This window comes from Canis lupus, chromosome 1 (genome assembly GCF_003254725.2).
Source record: "Canis lupus dingo isolate Sandy chromosome 1, ASM325472v2, whole genome shotgun sequence".
NCBI lineage: Eukaryota > Metazoa > Chordata > Mammalia > Carnivora > Canidae > Canis > Canis lupus.
In genome coordinates, this window is record NC_064243.1 from 74,462,454 (window position 1) to 74,481,494 (window position 19,041).

Genomic DNA, 19,041 nt, shown 5'->3' on the forward strand with positions numbered 1-19,041 from the left:
TAACATCATTGTGAAATTTCAGCATACCAACGCTAAAAGCATACAGGAGGAAGAAAAAGAAAAATAAATAGCAAATGAAGGAATGAGTATCACATTGGCATCAAGTTCTTGACAGAACACTTTAAGCATGGGCTGAGCAGAGCTTGTTTGCCCCTCCAAGATACTCTGCTCCATGCTGGCTGCCTGGCAGGCGTCACGGTGGAGAACTGCAGTATGTCTGAAAAGAAAAATACAACAGGATTAAATGAGATAAACATTACAGAAATAAATCTGAACCAGGTGGTCCCCAATTACAACTGCAAATAAGAGTGAAATATCCAGAGGAGATAGAAGGTGAGCAGCCATCCTTAGAATGGAGTGTCCATTTGTCCATGTGGCACATTGTACAGTTATACTGCAATATAACTCTGCAGGAGTTGGGACCTGCTCTATCTGTTCATGAAAGCACCTGCGGCATCTGAAATTCTATGTGGCATAAAGAGGTCCTCCATAACAATGTATTCGATAAATAAATGAATGGGCATGTTATCTTTGAAGCTCATTACTTACTGCCCTGTGAGAAAGGCAGATGTCATGTGAAAAAAAAAAAAAGTATACATAGGTAAGCTGGAAGCAAGACAATCTTGGCGTGGCATGAGTCAGAATTGGTAAGGAGCACAGAGGGATCCAATCTTTTCAGGTATGTATTGAGAATTTGGGTGTTCCTCTTTGGCCTACTTCATGGTACACACTTAGCTTTAATTAATAACAGAGACTTTAATCAAGCATTTGGAAGCGGAGAGCTATTTAAGAATAACACAAAAATGCTTGTTATTAGAATCCCTAGTTTCTAACACATGCCCCCTTATTACTTTTAAGCTTGCTTTTATGTTTTCCAACAGTTTAAAATACATGTTTCTTAGAGAAGTCGGCACATCTATTTTCAGAGTTGGAATGAAACATATTTTTGGCATTGATATAGTGTCTGTCTTATTTGGTGGTCTAGTTTTTCTTTTCTGGTATTTGTTTTTTCTCCTTATTTCTAATCCCTGTAATGAATTTAATCTCTTCTCATGTACATGCCCAATACAGTGTTATGAACCCTGGAAGATCTCTGCTAAATACTTTTTAGTTTACCCACTGCTGTTTCTATCTGATTTCATTCAGACCAAAAAAAAAAAAAAAAGTCCTCTTGTCTTGAGCAGATGTCTCAGGTGCTAGCACTGTGCTGCGACAGACTTCAGCAGACTTGTCACAAAGCCTGAAGTCTCCTCCCTTTGACCTTTAAGAAAAGTCAAAATTAACTTAAAAATTACTTAAAAATTTACTCCCAGACACATCTTCTCCCCACCCCCAGAAAGAGGGAGCAAGGAAAGCTGTGTCATGTTTCACCTTAAAATCTTGTTAATCTGATTTTCAATTATTTTTTAAAAGTTTTCCTCTGCTAAACGTACCAGATAAGTGCATGAGATTTACTTTGGAGACCAAGGCAATCCTGCACCAGAAACAGGTCAATCCTGTGAGTGATTAGAAAGTCTCCTACAGGACTAGTCCATGCAAATTGGACTTAGCACAAGATCTGACTTCAAAGGACAAACCTGATGGTTAAGTGGAGAAAAATTATTCCCTTATGATTAAAAAGAAACCGGTCTATTTCGTGCAGCCCAGCGGCATGGTTGCGCCGCTAAAACGTTCTCCCGTCTTGTCTGTCTTGTCTCTGCCCTGTGTGAGGAAGCAGGGAAAGAGAAGCCAATCGCACCCTCCGAGTTCTCTCTCCTTGGGGGAGCTCTGGGCCAGCGCTACTCTGAGCGAGGTCTGCGGCCAGGCCATGGCCATCCTTCATGCTGCTGGTTACCCTTAGCAAGACAAAGGACTTGCAAGGGAATATAAATCCGTTCCCCCACGAAGCACACTTCCTGGTTCAGCTTAATTCACCATGAGACTTTCCCGAGGAAGCCGGGTGGAGTCACATTCTGCCTTAAGCTTCTGGTCTCGGTGGGCCTGGGGTACCCGACTGCACTGCACAGCAGGAGGAGGGCTGCTGGGCTGATTCCGGGGAAGCCAGGGAGTTACTCCCGGTTGCTGACAGCAGCCACACATTAGAGGCAGCCCGAGGAAAGCGTATATTTTAGGGAGACAGAAATAATGAACCTCGTGGAAGCCCGAGAGCTGAGATCATAGAGCTGAAAATAGCGCCAGGGGTGCCAGGGGCCAGTTCCGGAGCCGAGGGTCTCCAGTGAAGGCACCAGCCAGACTAGCGCACCCACAGACCTGCACCGTGAAAGGGACAGGTTTTGCCTACAGCTTCTCCTCCCTCCTGACCAGGTATGTCATGATATCCTGCACTTCAATCGAATCCAAAGACAGTATGTGAGGTCACTCTTCTCTCAATGAATGCATCAAACGTAAGGAAAATCCGGAGTTATTAAGCCTTTGCATGGGGATTTGGGGAAATACAAGGCATTAAGTAATGCTTTGGTGAAATCTTTTACCTTCCATCGGCAGTGATTTAAAAATATATTAGATGGGGCAGCCCGGGTGGCTCAGCGGTATAGCGCCGCCTTCAGCCCAGGGTGGGATCCTGGAGACGGGGGTGGGGGGGTGGGGGTGGGAGTGGGTGGGTGGGGGGGATGAGTCCCATGTCTGGCTCCTTGCATGGAGCCTGCTTCTCCCTCTGCCTGTGTCTCTGCCTCTCTCTCTATCTCTGTGTCTCTCATGAATAAATAAATAAAATCTTAAAAAATATGCATATTAGATGAAGGAGTAGCACACGGTGCCAGTTACCATAGATAAGAGAAAGATTAGTAGTGAACTGTTTAAAACAGACACAAACTAATTGTCTGAGGGACAGATCTATCCTGCAGATGTACTTTAATTGGCCTGCATGTTACTTTTATATATAAATGCACATGAACCCCCGCATGTATATACATATACATATATGTGTGTATGTGTATATATTTGAATTAATTCATGTCTATTTAGCCATATGCATTGGTTTCCTATGGCTGCTGTAACAAATTGCCATAAACTTGGTAGCTTAAAACAGCACACATTTATTCTCTTACAGTTCTGGAGGCCAGAAGTTCAAAATCAATTTCTCTGGGCTAAAATTAAGATGTTGGCAAGGCTGTGCTCCTGACAGGGGCTCTAGGAGAAGGCTTGTCTCTTGAATGTTTCAGTTTCTGGTGGCTACCAGCAATCCTTGACTTGTGGCCACATCACCCAATCTCTGTTCATATTGCCTTCTCCCCTTCTGTGTAAAATTACTTTCTCCTCACTCATAAGAACATTTGTGATGGCATTTAGGGCCCACCCAGATAATCCAGGATAATGTCCCATCTCAAGGTCCTTAACTCAATTACATTTGCAAACACACTTTTTCCATATAAGGAAGCACTTATTGGTCCTAGGTTAGTCTTGGGGACCTATATTCAGTATGCCATACCACATGAAATTATTATTTGGCTCATTTTAATCTGTAAAAGTGATTTTCATATGGTAAAATCTAATAGTTGCCAACAAGTAAATCAGATTTCATATAAATACAGATCTCTCTCTCTCTCTCTCTTCTTTTAATGCGACAATCTGGATATGCCAGAGCCAAATCCTGAATAGTAACATGTCTGGATGTCAGTAGCATCTGCCCCCAGTCAGACTCACCTGTAAGCTTCGACTCACTGTTGCACCCAGATATCTACAGTACTTACTTGGACTCTGAATGGATTTGAGTTTATTACCTATGACTTTAAATCACATACAAAACTCACTACATAAATCACACACATACACACTGTTAATACAATGGCCAAGCTGCCCATTCTACAAGGCCCTGGCAGATAACTTGCACTCACAAATGACATACAAAATGGAAAGTAATAACACTTACTGATAATGAAAAGAAAAAGTAGTTTCAATAGCTTTCATCACGTTTCTTAAAATGCTTTATGATGGGGTATTTTTAGCTAGTTTGTTTTTTGTCACCCAATCATAATAATGTTAAATTCTATTATTTTTTGAAATTGGGAATTATACCTTCCTAAAAATCTCTGGAGGACTAAATGTATTTCATTATGAAGAATTAATATACTTTACAAATGTGTACTTTGCATCAATCGCTAAAAAGTGAGTTGGACCGATGTCAGGTTGACATTTTTTGTAGCTCTTTTTAATTGAATCAAAGGGAGGAGGGTGGGAGCAGAGATGTGTGGTTGGTACTCCCAGGTGAGTTGGTGTTTTTGAGAAAAGTAAAGGTTTGTAAATTTCTTCTTTCTTTCTCCTCTCTCCTCCCTTTCCTTCCTGCTATGCTTTTTCTCTTCTCATGTCTGAAACAAGTCTACTGTATGATTTGGGGGTGGGGGAGGGGAGAAGTTAAGGGAGACAAAAGCTTGATGTTTTGAATTAAACTATAATAATTGAGTTTTGAGTAGTCAAAGCTCTGATGAGACAAGATGAGCATCTCCTCCAACTCAGGATTCTGGGCAGGAGACTCAGCAGCTAAAGGTCCTGGCTACAATATAGTTAACTGTTTTCTCTTGATAACAATAATGTGGGTGCTAAGAGTCAAGTTTGTAGGTTCTTCTCCAGGGAAGAGTAAGTGATGAGTTAAAATGTACCATTTGTCAAAATCCTGATCATGAAAACATGTGGTTTTTGTCTCCATTTTCTTCTCCAGCACATTTTTAATTAGTATCTTTTAATTTTTTTGTTCATTAATTCATCAGATATTTCGTGAGTATCTATACATGCTTGGCATTGTATAAGATGATGGGAATATTTCAGTGGAAAGAATAAACAAAATCCCTGAATCTTGAAGACCACACTCTAGTGGGAGGAGCAAATAACAATAAACCCAATAAATAAGGGAATGATCTCCTACAATAGAAGTTGATAAGATGCCTTGGGGACCAAAAGTAGGATAATAAAGAGCTTGGTGGCTGGGGTGTGAGTTTTATTTTATTTTATTTTATTTTTTTATATAATAAATTTATTTTTTATTGGTGTTCAATTTACCAACATACAGAATAACACCCAGTGATCATCCCGTCAAGTGCCCCCCTCAGTGCCCGTCACCCATTCACCCCCACCCCCCACCCACCTCCCCTTCCACCACCCCTAGTTTGTTTCCCAGAGTTAGGAGTCTTTATGTTCTGCCTCCCTTTCTGATATTTCCCACACATTTCTTCTCCCTTCCCTTATATTCCCTTTCACTATTATTTATATTCCCCAAATGAATGAGAACATATAATGTTTGTCCTTCTCCGATTGACTTACTTCACTCAGCATAATACCCTCCAGTTCCATCCACGTTGAAGCAAATGGTGGGTATTTGTTGTTTCTAATGGCTGAGTAATATTCCATTGTATACATAGACCACATCTTCTTTATCCATTCATCTTTCGATGGACACCGAGGCTCCTTCCACGGTTTGGCTATTGTGGACATTGCTGCTATAAACATGTGTGGAATCAGAAAAGACCCCAAATAGCCAGGGGAATTTTAAAAAAGAAAACCATAGCTGGGGGCATCACAATGCCAGATTTCAGGTTGTACTACAAAGCTGTGGTCATCAAGACAGTGTGGTACTGGCACAAAAACAGACACATAGATCAATGGAACAGAATAGAGAACCCAGAAGTGGACCTTGAACTTTATGGTCAACTAATATTCGATAAAGGAGGAAAGACTATCCATTGGAAGAAAGACAGTCTCTTCAATAAATGGTGCTGGGAAAATTGGACATCCACATGCAGAAGAATGAAACTAGACCACTCTCTTGCACCATACACAAAGATAAACTCAAAATGGATGAAAGATCTTAATGTGAGACAAGATTCCGTAAAAATCCTAGAGGAGAACACAGGCAACACCCTTTTTTAACTCGGCCACAGTAACTTCCTGCAAGATACATCCACGAAGGCAAAAGAAACAAAAGCAAAAATGAACTATTGGGACTTCATCAAGATAAGAAGCTTTTGCACAGCAAAGGATACAGTCAACAAAACTAAAAGACAACCTACAGAATGGGAGAAGATATTTGCAGATGACGTATCAGATAATGGGCTAGTTTCCAAGATCTATAAAGAACTTATTAAACTCAACAGCAATGAGTTGCAGTTTTTTTTTTCTTTTTCTTTTTCTTTTTCTTTTTCTTTCTTTCTTTCTTTTTTTTTTTTTAATGAGTTGCAGTTTTAAATGGGCTGGCAAGATGGGCTTCGTTAAGAAGGTAACATTTGCTCAAAGACTTGGAGGAGAGAGGCGGAGCCATGGGAATATTTCGAGAATGAGGATGAGTGTATCATTCTGGGAGGACAGCCAGGACAAAGGCCCTGAGGTGGGACACACCTGGTGTGTTCTGGGAGCAGTTAGGAGGCCAGTGTGCCTGGACCGAAGAGAGTACAGTAGGAAATAAGGTGAATGAGAGAGTCTTAACAAACCATGAAGGGATTCTGATTTTTACTCTGAGATGGGATGATACAGCGGGATTTTGAGCTGAGGAGTACTATGATCTGATTTGTGTTTACCAGGCTCACTCTGGCTGGTCTCTGGGAGTTAGATTATAGTTAGTCCAGAGTGACAGCAGGGGGATCAGAGAGGAAGCTTCTGCAAAGAGCCACACAAGAGAAGATAATGACAGTGCTGGTTGCAGGAGTGGGTAGATGAATTTTTGAAGGTTGAGTCACAAGAATGTCCTCACAAAGACAGTATGCTGATTAGAGCCAAGACCATTGAAATATCATTGGGCCCCAACAAAATATAATGTAAGAAGACTTCAGGGAAAGGACTATAACACAGAACAACAATAAAACTCCACAGCATGCCTAAAATGTAAAATGATCAAAACATAAGTTTAAAAAAATGAGAAAGGATGAAGAACAGTACTGAAGCTGCAGAGCTCCCACTCAGTGGCCTCATCGTTCACAGGGTCTGCACCATGATGTGCTATGTGAACTATTCTCATCCTCCTCCAAATAAATAAAAGTTATAGTGCCATCTGCATTAGTAAATTTTTCTGAAAATTCCATAGGAAAACAGGAAACAGTATTTATATCACATGCAAAAGTACTAAGAAATGTCTTAAGACATTTTTGTTCTTTATTATTGATTAATCCTCAGATACAAGCTTCTCCACCCTCATACTCTATCCTTGCCTCTACTACGACTCCTCTGTGGAGTTTCTTTACTGTCTAAAGGCATTAAACGCTGGCTCTCGGCTTTGAGTCCCCTCCATGATACACAAACCAAATAGTGGGCTCTTCCCCTCTCCTTGCTGCAGCAACTGGCTGTGCTGTTGGGAGGCAAGCATGCTTGTTAAGTTCTAATGCTCTTCTCCAAGCCTTGATTAAAATATTAGCCCCCAAAATACAGATCTTTGATTGGATTAGGGATGCTGCTGCCCCCCCTCCCCAATAATTTTCCTATGCGTTGTTACAAAAAGAAATTTGAAATTCCTATCATAGGCTTAGAACATCCACCCCTTTGGAGGGTTTCTTCCAGAAACAGAGAAAAGAGGAGCACGCAAGACTGCACGCAGCTGGTGGTGTCCTGGAACCAGCTCATGAAGGTTCACAGGAGCCATCTGTGCATGCTCTTTCCAACTTCCACATTCAGCAACCTCATGTTGTAGCTTGAGCTCAACTGTGATGGTAATACTTCTACCACAGGAATTCTCTGACTGCAAGTCAAAGCTTTTAGGTTTCCCTATAGAACTGATTTGCCATATATCTCTGCAGACAGGTCTTACTAGAAGAGATGGTAGCAAAAATGATAGTTTAGTTGCCAACTTGGAACAAAGCTGATTGAGAAGTCTAAATTAAAAGGTTTCATAGAAATAGAATAGAAATCAAATATGAAAAAGCTAGCTTTTATTCTATCTAAATACAGAATGAAAATTGAACAACGTGGGACTTACTGGTACAGTAACCCATTCTTCCCTGATCCTTCCCCTTGTAACTAAAAACTCTGGACATAATACAATAAACAAGGATACAAAGTGTCTGAGAGGTGGAGAGAAGGAGGCAGGCTGCTCAGGATCCTTGGGATTTCAGGAACAATGTGGTGGTGAATTCCCTGGGTTTCCATATTGTATCCCGCGTATGCCTGCTAGGACACAGCAGAAGCCACCAGCCCAGCACCTCCAACAGACATACACAAAAACATGTTTCCCCCAGCCAAAGGCCTGGGGAAAGGATAGCCTGTCAGAAGAAGACCTTTTTGACAATACCCTCTACACTCTAGCAAAACACAAACCTGCAGCCCTCTCTGAAGTTTCTAGTAGGTTTATCTTGCACAACCCCACTCTGCACTGAAGCAGATGTCTTGCTCTGATTTCCCCTGCCAGGTTGTGTCTGCAGGGCTGAGCATGAAGTAATCTTCCATCCCTCACCTGGCAGAAGGAGTTAGTGGCAATATGGTTGGACTGCTGGGTAGTGTTGGGGGAACCAAGCAGGCAGTCCCTGCTTGATGGAAGTAGGCAGTGCTCTAAATCCCCCATCCAGATAGTGTTCGTGGGGTCCTGTGAAGAGCAGAGTCTCCACCCCACCCTGTGGCAATGGGATATGATGAAGAGGTGGTAGGCAGGAAGAGTCACCATTTGGTTTCACCTCTGGTGTCAGGAAGGTCCAGTGATGAGGCTTTACCCCACCTTAGAAGAGAACTAAACAAGGTATGCAAAGCAGGGCTAGTCAGAACGCCTGCTCATTCCCTTAAATAATCCTCTTCCGTATGAGTGGAGCCCAGTATGGAGAGCCTCCATCCCACCCAACATCAACAAGTCGGAACAATGTGGAACGAGGCAGAGGAGTCAAGACACTGTTTCTGCAACCTCCCTACTCCCACCCCATGTCAGCATGGCCCAGTGGGGAACTGAGACTCTACCTCCCCACCTGGAATCAACAAGGCTGAATGAGCTTGTCAAAGGCAGGGCTAGCAGGCACTCTGCCCACCCTCTCTCTCCTCTGGTGCCAACAGGGAGCTGAGATTCTACACTCATTCTTCAGTCACAAAGCAGTGTGAGCCAGCCTTTTGCTGTTGCCCTCCCTGGATATCAATGAATCCTGGTGGAGAGCTGATCTTATCCTCCATTTGAAGATAATGAGGCAGTGGAAGGTGGTGTCCACTTTTCCTGAGAAAGTGTTGGGGGACTGAATTCTGACATGTCTTCATTGAGGCAATGTGAGTCAGGGTCCCACCTTTTCAGGGGTGGTGTCAGCACTGCCCCGAAGAAAGCTGAACATGCTTACCTACACCTCAAGAGGGGCCTACCCGCTAAATAAGATTATATGGAATTCCGAGTGTCGAATTATCATATTCAAAATGTCCAGGATACAATAAAAAGTTACTAGTCATACCAAGAACAAGAAAAATCACAAAAATGAATGAGAAAATACAGATGTCAATGATGAGGTGAATCCAATGTTTGAATTATCTAAAAAGGATTTTAAAGAGCTTATGGTAGAAATGCTACAAAAAACAATTATAAGTTATCTTGAACTAATGAAAAATAGAAACTTTCAGCAAAGAAACAGAAGCTATAAAAACAAAAAAGAACCCAAGTCAGTTATAAAACTGAGGAATAAAAGAACTGAACAGGTCCAGTGGGTGGGTTTGTTATAGAATGGAGATGACAGGATAGAATTAGTGAACTTAAGGACAAATCAGTAGAATTCCTTAACCTGAACATACAGAGAAAACAGATGGATAAAAAAGGGACAGAACCTTAGGTACCTGTAGGACAGTAACAAAAGAGCTAGTATTTGTCTCATTGGAGTTCCCAAAGGAGAGAAAGAGAGAGCAGAGCTGAAAAAGTTTTCAGAGAAATATGATTGGAAACACTCCAAAGTTTGTGACACAAACCTACAGGTTCAAGAAGCTATAAGAATCACACATATGATAAACCCAAATAAGTTCACATCAAGATGCATCAAAATTAAACTTTGGAAAACTTAGGTAAAGATAAGGAAAAAAACTTGAAAGCAGCCAGAGAAGAAGGACACATCATTTCTAGAGAAACATGGATCTGAATGATAGCAGGTTACTCATCTGAAACTATTGAGACCAAAGTCTTACAGTAAACATCCCAATTAAAAGTACTATTAAAAACTTGGCTTCTGAATTGGGAATGAGACAAAGATGTGGCTTCACAGCTTCTATTCAACTTATCTCTGAGATTCTAGCAAGTACAATAAAGCAAGAAAATTAAGTAAAATGCTTAATAATTGAGAAGGGAAAAATATTTATTTGAAGATACTTATTGTGTACATGGAAAATTCATAAGATCTACAAACAATTAGAATCAAGAATTGGACTTAGCAAGATGACTGGATACAAGATCAATATGAAAAATCAATTTCCACATGCCAGACACAAATAGAAAATTAAGTTCAAAGAATCCCTACACACTATTACAATCAATACTTGAATTTAGTAAGATAACAAATAGATAATTATGATATAGGAAATTAAGAAAGCATGAAAATGCTTAGGAATACATGTAACAAAATTAGTGAAGACTTCTACACTGAAAACTACAAAACATTATTGAGGGAAATTAAAGAAGATCTAAATAAATAGAACTATATGCCATGATCATGGATTGGAAAGCTTAGAATTGTCAACATGCCTTTTTCCCCAAATTTATCTATAGATTGAATGCAATCTTATTAAAAATCCCAGTGGGTTTTTTTGTGTGTGTGTGTATGTGTGTGTGTAAAATTAAAAAGCCGACTTAAAAGTGAATATGGAGATGCAAGGGGGCAAAAATAATAAGGTGCATTTGAAGAGGAGGAACAACAAGGCTGGGGACCTATACTACTAGACACCGAGACCCACCAAGAAATGACAGTAAGTAGGATGGTGTGATGCTGACCCAAGAATAGACACACTGGCCAGTATAACAGAAGAAAGAATTCATAAACAGGCCTGCACATATATGATCGCCTGACTTGTGACAGTAGTACACTGAAGTACATTGAAGAAAGGACAGTCTTTTTAAATAAATGGTACTGGGTCAATTGAATATCCATATGGAAAAAAATCTTGGCTTCTATTCCACCCCCACACAAAAATCAATTCCCGATAGACTGCAGATGAAAATATGAATGGTATGACAATAAAGATTTTAGAAAAATGTCTGTATGAGTATAGGTAAAGATTTCTTAACTGTGGTGCAAAAACCACTAGTCGTAAAGGAAAAAATTAATATAGTGCATCACATTAATATTAAGAATTTCCAGGTATGGAAAGATACCATGAAAGGAGCAGAAAGGCAAGCTATGGAGTGGAGTTATATTATTTGCAATACATGTATCCAATAAGGGATTCATACACATAATAGAATATATATAGAATAGATATATAATTAATATAATAGAATATATAATAGAATATATAGAATAGATACATAATTAATTAAATTATATATATAGATATAATATATATAGATATATATTAATATATCTATAATATATAGATATATATTAATTAATTATATATAGAATAGATATATAATTAATTATTATAATTAATATAATAGAATATATATAGAATAGATATATAATTAATATAATAGAATATATAATTGTATAGTATGCAATTTATGTGTATTCATATATTATAATACTATAAATTTTATATAACATATACATATAAAGAGGGCAGCCCCGGTGGCGCAGCGGTTTAGCGCCACCTATAACCCGGGGTGTGATCCTGAAGACCCGGGATCAAGTCCCGCGTCGGGCTCCCTGCGTGGAGCCTGCTTCTCCCTCTGCCTGTCTCTGCCTCTCTCTCTCTTTATGAATAAATAAATAAAATCTTTAAAAAAGGAAAACATATACATAAAGATATAATGTATAAGTACTGTATGCATATATGAATTCTACTGATCAATAAAAAAGCAAGAAAACCAATAGAAGAATAAAAGACTTGAACAGACACTTCCAGAAGAAGGTATCAATATGGTGAATAAACCTATGTACAGAGGTTCAACTCCATCAGCAGGGAATTGCAAAAATAAAACCACAATGCATCGCTTCAGCACACCCACCAGAATGCCTACAATGAAAAAGTAAAAAACATCTAGTGTTGATGGGACAATCATGATCTCTTGTGTGCTGTTGGTGGAAGCGTAAATTGGTAAACCTCAGTGGAAAACAGTGTGGCAATATCTGCTAAATCTGAACATATGCAGACCCCGGTTTCACTTTTAGGTATATTCCCAACAGAAGGGCAAGCATATGTTCGTTCACCAGGAGCACAAATGAGAATGTTCATAGAAGTACTTCTTGTGGGACTCCTGGGTGCTCAGCTGTTGAGCGTCTGCCTTCGGCTCAGGGCCTGATCCCAGCATCGGGATCAAGTCCCACATTGGGCTCCTTGCATGGACCCTGCTTCTCCCTCTGTCTGTGTCTCTGCCTGTGTCTCTCTGTGTCTCTCATGAATAAATAAATAAAATATTTTTTTTTAAAAAAAGAAGTACTTCTTGTAATACCTCAGTATTGGAAGCCACCAGAGCTTTCATCAAAGCCAGCTGACTGGGGAGTCTGGGTGGCTGAGTAAGTTAAGCATCTAATTTTTCATCTCAGCTCAGGTCTTGGTCTCAGGGTCATGAGTTCAAGCCCCGTGTTAGGCTCCATGCTGGGCTTGAAGCTGACTGACCTGAAGGGGGGTCATGGTCACAAGTAGGAGTCCTACAGCAGAAACTGGCAGAGACCTTCTAGCAGGGGACTGCAGGTCTGAGAGTCTGGAGGGGCAGGGTCACTGGATGCCTGAAGAGATGCCACAGGCATTGCCTCCTCTATTCCCCCATGATGTCAAGTGAGACCACAGAAGCTATTGCCTGAGTTTAAATCTAAGAAGCCCGAGAATAACATGTAAGTGACTGAATTTCTTTGGAATATTTTAGATCAACCTTTTTAAAAATCACTTTCTTGCTTCTCGCTTCTTTTTTAAAAAAAAACTATAATATTTTCCATCTCAACCATTTTTAAATGTACAGCTCAGTGGCATTAAATACAGGTGTGGTGTGCTACCATCATCAAAAGGACTCTTCTCATCTTGTGAAACTGAAACTCTGTCCTCATTCAACACTAAATTCTATTTTCTGTTTTCAGGAATTTCACTACTCTAGAAACCTCATAAAAGTCACACAGTAGTTGTCCTGCGTCTGGCTCATTTCATGAAGCATAATGTCATCAAAGTTCATCCATGTTGTAGCATGTGTCAGGATTTTCTTCCTTTTTAAGGCATTATAATATACTATGGTATGAATATACCATATTTTGTTTATTCATTCGTCTGTTGATGGACACTTGGGTTTCTTCTGCCTTTTTGGATATTGTGGATAATGCTGCTCTAAGCATGGGGTAAACTATCTCTTTGAGCTTCTGCTTTCAATTCCCTGGGCTGTCTATCTGAAAGTGAAATTGCTGGGTCACATGATGATTTTGTTTCATTTTTAAATTAATTATGGAGAAACCACATATTGCTTTCCATAGCAGCTACACTATATTACATGGAATGTTTTGGATGAGCTTGTAAGTGAAAGGGAAATCCAAGACAGAAGCAAAATTCATTGTAGGAAAACAAAGAAAATTACATTTATTTTCCACACCAGTGTTTGCAGACTAAAGAAATGTATAGCTGCTGTACTAGTTTGAGTGAAGTATTCTGCTTTCTACCTGCTGAAGTTTGAGTTCAATAACTTGCTCCTTTTTTTTTTTTTGAGTTTGCATACTGCCCAAAAAAGATGAGTTGCGTAAAGTTTTGCCTTTGCATTCTGTGTCTCAGTATCATGGAAGCATAGCCTTTCCCTTATGTTTTGTGGGATGAGAATTAATCAAATTAATCAAAAGCTTTAACTATGGAACAGTTTTCCCTCCAGATGTCATCCCCCTTGACATCTGTATTGGATTGGATTTTGTGGACCAGCCTGCTTTAAACGTTGTCAGCCCTTTGTTTCTGTTCCTGTGTTCTTCCTACTCCTCTGATTGCTCTCTACCTCCCCCTGTTCCCAAAATGTCAACAAGGGTGTGCCCGTGGCCTTCCTCTCCCCATGGCAGCCTCAGTGAGCCCTATGGCCTGTGATCTGGGGGAGCCCTCGGAAAGCAGAGCAGAGGCAGAAGCCTCTTGACACTGCCATTGCTCTCTGTGGCCAAGTTCCTGGTGTGGCTGAGGGATCGGGGAAAGCTGGGGCTGAGATGACTCAGAGGTTCCTGCCCAGGCAATTGGATGGTTTCTCCATTTGCGAGGAAAAGCAGGAGGAAGGATAGACTCTAGAAGGGCGATAAGAACTTCAGTTCTAGACATGTTGAGTTTGAGCTGCCTGCAGGATACTCAGGTGGCATATGCTGCTGTCCTATCTCTCACATCTACTACCCCAGGCACAGTCCCTCCTGCCAGCACCCTCACCACCTCTCACCTGGCCCAACCAAAAGCCTCCAACTGGCCTCTTTGTCTCCTGGTGTCTACTTCCTCTTCCAAACCACCCTGTGCTGCTGGATTAATCTTCCTAGAACACAACTCATGCCATTATGTTTGTGAGTCATGCAGTACATGCTACCACATGGTCACATCACACACTACCACACACCAGGTATCACACAATACACACCAGCATGGTCACATCATATACCACCCTAGACCATGTGTCACACAAGACACACTACACACAGTCACATCATATACTCTGCTCACACACTACATGCCACACGGTACACACTATCATATCACATGCTATCATATATTACACATTGCATGCTACACACTACCACAAGTCACATTCCATGCTTTCATACATCACACCACTTTACAGAGTTATACACTATGACATAATCATATCTCATATAAAAACTGTTATCCCTTAACAACCTCCAAGACACAGCCTGTCCTCCTATATTAAGTTTAAATTTCCCACCCTAGAATTCCAAATAAATTAGGATGTTTTGGGTTGAAAGACACAAGTTTTGACTTCAGATGTCTTAAACAACAAGGATACTTAATATTTTTTATGCCCAGTTAGATGGGTAACATTAACTCCAGTTTGCAGAAGAGGGAAGCAGAGACCCCCAAATTCTTACCAGACTCATCCAGCACAAAACAGTTAATGCATATTTGAGTCAAGAATTAGCCCCACCTTCTCCGTCCTCCAAGCCCCTACTCTATGCCCTCCTTACACAGCCTGGTTAGTTTATCTTTGCGTATCCATTCCTTTCTCTAAGAGATTAGCTTGAAGGAGATGTTGGCAGATGTCAGGATGAACATGTTTTTCAATTTTGAGCCAGTGAACCCGCTCAGAACCAGAAACTTGGGCCTTGCTCTCAATATCTCCTACCTCTCACCCTGCCATAGCCAGTCTCTCATGGATTCTGTCAAACACATGTCTCTCCAACCCTTCTCACCATCCCTCCTGCAACCACACTGCTAGGCCCACCACATCTCCCTCACTTGGGTAACTGGTGTAACCTCCTGACAGAGCTCCCCACTTTCAACCTTCCTCGCTTATGGGTTGATCTTAGCATGGTAGCCCAAACTAACTTCCTGCAATTCAAATGTGGCCATGCCACCGCCTTCCTCAAAACTTTTTAATGGCCCTTAGGCTGTTGCTTGTCACTTTGGGTGATCTGGCTTACCTTTCCTACCTCACTTATCACCAAATTCCCCTCTCCTTCTGAGCCCTATCTGGAACTTCTTTTGTTTCCTTGAATGTGCCATTCTCTCTTCTGCCTCTGGGTCTTTGTAGATGCTGCTCCCCTTTGCCTCCAACAATCCCAGCTCTGCTTCCCAAAGGCTTTCCTTGATGTTGGAGACTGGGAGAAGTGCTCCCCCAACTTTTCCACAGCACCCTCTGCTGCCCTCTCATGGTAAGTATCTTACAATTATTTACCTGTCTGACTTGGGCTAGACCATGAGCAACATGAGGAAAAGGACTGTGACTAACTTAGTCGCTGAGTCCCGGGGTCTAGCACTGTGCTTGGCACACAGCAGACAGTCAAGTTTCTGCTAAATCAAGAAAACAATTGTATGAAGTGACTCTGACAGATTCACTGTCTTTCTGGGTGAGGTGACAGGAAAAGAGAACCAAAGATGGTAAGTTGACAGAATAAGAAGATACAACCAAGAGAAGGCATCAGTATGAAGAAACAGCTAGGCTTGGAGTTCCAGCTTAGACCTGAAAAGTTTCCAACAGTGTCAGAGAATTTGCAGAAAGTTTGGGCTGAAAAGGCCATCAGCTGTCAGCATGGCTCAGCCCCTCACTTCACAGATGAGGAAATGGACGTTTATCTTATCTAAATCTACAGTGGAACTAATCGAGAACCAAACTCTTTGGTGCTTGGTGGTGGTTATATGCTGAAGCCACATGGTTTCTCAAGATTTCTTGGCTCTTCCTACAGCTGTGGCAGGCATCGGCTCCAGTTCCAGACAGGAAGTTGGCCCGGACACACACCAGCCACATCTGTGCTGTGGTTCCTACAGCCTCCACCACCGACTGCATCTCACTTCCCTCCATAGGCCTGCCCTGGACTCAGAGCACCTAGAAGGCTGCCCTGCTTGGAAGCAGCCTTTGTGCAACCCAGGTAAAATAAATTAACCTCCCTCCCAATTTTCTGTCCTCCATTGCCACGATGACAACATGCTCATCCCTCAGACCTGGGAGTCTCCCGTCTTTTTGTGCCAGAGGCTCACATCAGAATCCTTCCTCCCCTAATCTGATGCTGCTGCCAGGTTTTTTTTTTTTTTGAAAGTGTTCTTTCCTGGTGCCTGTTTATCATTATCAGATATTTCTTCCACAGAATGCTATGTCACACATTTCTCTCCTGGGCACTATTCAAAGTATTTAGGGCAAGCAGTCAATGCTGCTTTAGGAACAGAACTTCTAGAACTCACATGAAAACTAGCCTACTAGAAGCCAGATGCTCACAGGGATGGTCTGCTGAGGCTGGAGCCAGGACTAGGAGATTTTGGTTGACCTTTCCAGCAGACACTAAGTTCTGGAGGGTTGATAAGGAAAGGAAGAGAGAGCTCGAAGCTACTCAGAGGGAGGGATGAAGTCAGTGATTCTGTCTGCCTCTTATAAGTGACAGAGAGGGGAGACTTCACCCAGAAGGTAGAGGTAGACTGTTTGTGGGGGTGAGCTGGGTGGAGTGAGAGATGGCAGACAGAGGGCCTGGGAAGTACTTTCACAAGAGGTTTGAGAACTCAGACCCCGACTTAAGATTCCACCTCCTGTACAAGGAGTGTAGCAGGTGGGAGGAGCAGAGCAAAGCACATGCCCTGAGGCATCCAACTGTGGGGGCCCAGATAGTCTGCTCACTGCAGATGGGAGGGAAGTCACAAACCCATCATCTTGCTGTAGAGCGCCTGGCACATGGCTGTCTGCTGCCCACTGTGAGCTGGCATAGAACAGAAGCCGGCAAACTAGGCAGCCTAAAGCATTTACTTTCTGGCCCTTTAGAGAAAGTTTACTGACGCTGGCATAGAGGGGCTGGCTGCATGGATGCCTCAGAAGAGTATTGCATTGAAGGTATTTCCATTTATGGAATGGCCTTCACGGACCCAGGTTCAGGTTCCCGAATGACCAATGAGGGACCAGACCCTTCTCTTTGAGGTTGTGGGGGGCAGACCCCTGTTGTGAGAATCTACCTCCCAGCATCATCTCATGGGAACTCAGAGGCATTCTAGTGTTTACAACTGGGCTTACAAATACTCTGCATATCCAGGATTTTATTTTTATTTTTATTTTTTAAAAGATTTTATTTATTTATTTGAGAGAGAGAGACAGAGAGACAGAACATGAGCAGGGGGAGAAGGAGAAGCAGGCTACCCACTGAGCAGGGAGTCTGAGTGAGGGCTCCATCCTGGGACCCCAGGATCATGACCTGAGCTGAAGACAGACAGTTAATCAACTGAGCCCCCCCCAGACGCCCCTCAGGGCTTTTTAAAAAATTAAATAGTATTTTTCAGCTGAAAGACTAATACATAACATGTGATTTTTTTAAAAGAAGTTATGCAATGAGAAGAGCCTTCCTTCCACCCAAACTTCCAATTCAAAATAACTACTCTTGAGAGTTTCTCTTGGTATCCTTGTGTGCGTGTATGTCTGTATCTTTTTACTTTATACAAATGGAGGCTCTTGCTGTCTTGCTTTTTTTTTTTTTTAACTTAATAACATAATGAGAAGTTCTTTCTACATCAGCAAATACAAATCTGGCTCCTTTCTACTGTCAGCATTGCATTCCTTTGATGGAATCTACCTCATATGAATGAACTACTCCCTTATTAAAAAAAGTTGTTTCCTGGGGCGCCACAGTGGCTCCAGCAGTTGAGCATCTGACTCCTGATTTCAGCTCAGGTCTTAATCTTGGAGTCGTGTGTTTGAGCCCCATGTTGGGCTCCATGCTGGGTGTGGAGCCTACTTAAAATAAAGTTGTCTCCAGTGTTTGTCTGTTGCAAACAGTTCATTCTTTGTACAATGAATGAATGTAACTGGGGCATGAATTCCTGGCTGTGGAATTGCCAAGGAAAAGGGCAAATGAATTTTAGATTTTTATACATACTGACAAACAGCCCCCGTGAAAAGTCATGAATTGGTATTCATGTTCTCACCAACAATAAATAGGAAATCTTTTCCCCTAACATCTTCCTTAACATTAAGCCTATCATTACCAATTTGGTAGGTGAAAATGACATTCCACTGTACATCATTGAATACCATTGTATAAATTATCAACTTTTATACTTATTTATTGGATCTATCAGTTCATGCATATGTTCATTGAGATGTTAGAGTTTCTCTTTTTAACACCTCCCACAACTCATTACACACACACTCCAGATTATAGGGACTTTATCTATCTCATATGCCCACTGTGTATCCCCAGAGCAAAGCCTAACTATACCTGACATATAGTAGATGGTTAATAAGTATTTGTTAAATGAATGAACTTAAAAAATAATTACATATTAAGACAATTAAGTCCTTTACTTGTCACTATGTGTTGCAAATAATTTTTTTTCACTGTCATATTTCCTTGGTTTTGTTATTTATATTTTTTTGCTGTGTAAAGG

General features: G+C 41.3%; 1 long non-coding RNA gene across 1 annotated transcript; it reads left to right on the plus strand.

Annotated features, from left to right (window-relative positions):
* The first annotated feature begins 1,940 nt into the window (after positions 1 to 1,940).
* On the plus strand, positions 1,941 to 17,688 carry LOC125755249 (uncharacterized). Its single transcript, XR_007411159.1, has 3 exons — positions 1,941 to 2,304; positions 15,716 to 15,836; positions 16,368 to 17,688. It is a non-coding gene; the product is annotated as an uncharacterized LOC125755249 (long non-coding RNA).
* Positions 17,689 to 19,041: the final 1,353 nt, after the last annotated feature.